This window comes from Adiantum capillus-veneris, chromosome 7 (assembly GCF_014529385.1).
Source record: "Adiantum capillus-veneris isolate H3 chromosome 7, ASM1452938v2, whole genome shotgun sequence".
Classification (NCBI taxonomy): domain Eukaryota; kingdom Viridiplantae; phylum Streptophyta; class Polypodiopsida; order Polypodiales; family Pteridaceae; genus Adiantum; species Adiantum capillus-veneris.
The window spans coordinates 79,252,113-79,255,808 of NC_140937.1; positions in this window are offsets into that span (position 1 = coordinate 79,252,113).

Genomic DNA, 3,696 nt, shown 5'->3' on the forward strand with positions numbered 1-3,696 from the left:
CTATTAGCTGTAGTGGGAGAATTTGCAACAGGCATTGTCAGTCGTGCGATAGCTGACACTAGCATGATGCATAGTGCAGTGTGAAGACCTTTCCCAATTTGGTTGTTGTTTTCACTTTCTCATTAGATTTAATGATTGGAGAATCCGAATTCTTCATGGATTCAATCATTTTTGTATTTTGCACAAATTTCAATGCTTCCTCCTTTGAATAACTTGCTTGTACCAAAAACCTAAAGGAAATCTTCTCGTGATTTTCCTGCACATCTGTTGGCAGCTCTACTTTTTGGCTTGAATTTTCATCCTCCTTTAACACCTCTGTTCTGCCCAACAGGCTAGCACATGTTTTCTCATCTGCACCCTTATGTTCACCGAAGGATTTGTGTGGAAAACGAAACATAGTTGCTAAAACTGTAGATAACCTGCTACAATTATGAACCTTTCTTTTATCTGACATGTAAACCTTAGCTGTAATTTTGTCATACAACCAATTTGCCCAATTTACTGTACCTCCCTGCTCTGCAAAACATAATGGTCCATAGTCTTCCTTTTGACATATAGTCAAACTTTATGAGAAAGCATAATCTTTCCAAATACCATTTGAGTTGCTCTCTCCCTACATAATTTACATTCTTTAGCATGTAGTACTTCCTATTACCCTCTATAGGCCCAAATTCCTTCTTCAATAAAGCTTCACATCACTTAGGGATTGTGAAAATACCCTTCAATGGTAAATGAAATACATGTGAAACCAATTTTGGGGTAAAAGATACTGTGCTTCAAATCATACCTTTTGTTTTCCTGAGAATATCTAGCTGTGATTTTTCATAGTAGTTATGTCTCCATTCATCCCATTGTAGTGTTGCAAATGCATGCAGTCCTATGCTTTGTAGCTATACCACTTTAGTCTCTAGTGTTAAGTCTAGAGATACTGAGGCGGTCCGGGGCGGGAAACAAGAAGAGCGGCCTCTAAACACCCTTCGAGGCTCCCGTGCTGCTCAATTAGGGCTGGGGCAAGCACAATCAGAGACAACAACAACCCACAGCCAGAAACCAAAGAAGAAAAGGGGCACCACCTAGTTGTAGATGCGAACTAGGACGCACGTGATATCTCCTTGTACTCAAACGCACAAAGAGAGGGGAATGCAAGATAGCCACACACACCAAACACAAACATTCACCACACCAGAGAGAGGTAAAGAGCACAAATCAACTTGAGCAACTCAGCCTTATCCTTAAAGACTAGATGCACACAAAGCTTGATGAGAAATAGAGAGACAACACAAAACTTGACCTTGTTGCCAATACACAAATTGTCTTAGGGTCACAGGAGCCCTCTCACCAAGAAACCTCTTACAATTGACCTTTTAGGCAAACAATTCAACAAGCCCTCAAACCACCAAGCATGAAATGGCACAAAAAACTTCAAGGAAAATATATCTTCAACCACCTGATGAGCCAACTTATCAAGTCAATTTGGAGAGAAGAGTCGTAGTTGCAACATACAATTGCACCCAAAACTATAAATCTTATTTATGCACAAGAGTAGGCTACAAGTGTGGTGAAGAGTATGGCATACACTCCACTCCTCTAGATGGCACCTATGTGTAATGATGGAATAGAGCACTCACGATGCACACACTCTACACAACTAGGCTTGAAGAGTGGTGTGTTATGTGTTGAGAATGGTGTGGTGCAGTGTGATCATGTGATGATTTACAAGGGAGAGAAGGGCTCTATTTATAGGTTTTAGAAGCCCCGATTAGGATTAGGCCTAATCAAGTTTATTTGAAGAAATCAAAGATTATGCAAATTTTTATTTTTTTTAAATGAGGGTGGGCCTCTCTTATCCTTTGAGTCACATGGATGTGGGCTCAAGGTAAGAGAATTATTGAGGATGAAAGGAGAGAGGATTAAGTGAATAATTTGGGAGTGCCTACTGCAGTAGAAGGTGCATTTTACAATAAGGTTAGTGGTTAGTAGTTAGTAATTATCACTACAAAATATTTACAAAATCATTCACCAAATGGTGAGATATATGATGAGAAAATTTAGAGAAGCGATGAGCTTGTAAAGAGAGGTTGAAGCTTTGGAGAAGTTGACATTCACCTCTTTACAGCACCGGAAGAAGAAGCGGTCAGCATGGCGAAGTTGCACGTGTCGATGAAGCTATGTTATCTTCAAACCTTGGAAAATTCATGATAAAAGCCTTCACTTGCAGAGGTTAACCTTGGATTTTCGCTGATTTTTTGAAGTTCTTTACAAACCTGAAGAGGGTATGGTAATATGGACATATATGTAGAGAGAAAGGGGGACACGTAGGGTGTAGAAATGGAGGATGAAGGCTATGGAGGTGTGAGAGAAGTGGCTTTGGTGAAGAGAGTGAATTAGGACATGTGAGTTTCAGGTTTGGGAGTGGGAAGGAGAGGGAGGAGTGTGTGTGAAAGAGGAAAATGATAAAGTGGAAGAAGGAGTGTGGCTGCATAGCATGGGCAAACTGGGGTCCACCAATAAAATCATAGCTCACAGCTCGTAGCTCAAAAAAATATGAAAAAATTTGAGGTAAAATTTCAGCTCACGAGCTACAACTTTTATTTGTATCACCTTTTCAAATTCGGGGAGCATGTGGTCTTTAAAAATTCAGCAAAACCGACTGTTTTTTCCACTGCACAAGGTCCTTGTGAGGTCCTTCTTTGGATGATTCTTTTGAATACCTCCAAGAGTGAGCTCCCCATGGTGCATGCATGCATGCCACATACCCTTGACCTTATTTGGTAGGTCTATAATTGAAGATATTGTTGAGATCATGATATAAGTGAATAATACAACTAAGAAAATCAAATATTGAGGGGTTTAAAAAAATATGTACATGTCAAATATAAGTAATATAGGTGGAAAAAATATAAAGGGGTCAAAATAAATCTCTCTCATTATAAGTCTACCATAAAAAGATGAATATTTTTGGTGTTCTAATTTATGAGAGTAAAAGAGAATAGATGTAGGAAGGAAAATCCACAATAGTGAAAAAATATACACATAAATAAAACTAGTTTTTTTGGATTTTTGTTGGGATGGAGTTACACCAAAAATAAGAGAAGCTTGCATGAAATTATTTTTATATGGAATAAAGAGTATGCAAAATGGTAAGAAAAAATATGGTAATGGTGAGTCAATGTACATAGCATAAATAACACACCATAGGTAGAAATATTTAAATAAATACCAAAATAATTATGAAAAATCTTTTTATTTAGGCCCTATATACAATGAAATATTTACACACAAATAGGCCATAATATACTTATATATTTTTATTTTTTTGGTTCAACTAGCCCAATGACTAGCTAATTAAGGGTTTTTAAGAAGATATGGGAAAAGTCTCCTAACTCACACACACCTATATACAATGAAATGGTAGGGATAGCCAAAATGTTTGAGTGATTTGATAGGGTGAGGTAGCTTACTATGGCAATTATGGAAAGCCAAAAAATGGCTATCATTAGCCCTCCCCCAGGATGATGGTATATTCATGTACCATCATAGAGCATCTTTTCCAAAGAGAGTGCTTCAGAGTCCTTGACGAGGTCTTCATTGTTTTGCCCCTCAAAATTTTGGTTTGAGTTACACTCATGCTTCACGGAACAATACCTACCTGAGATAGCTACCTTTTGACAGATCTTTGGTATATCCTTTGGTAGA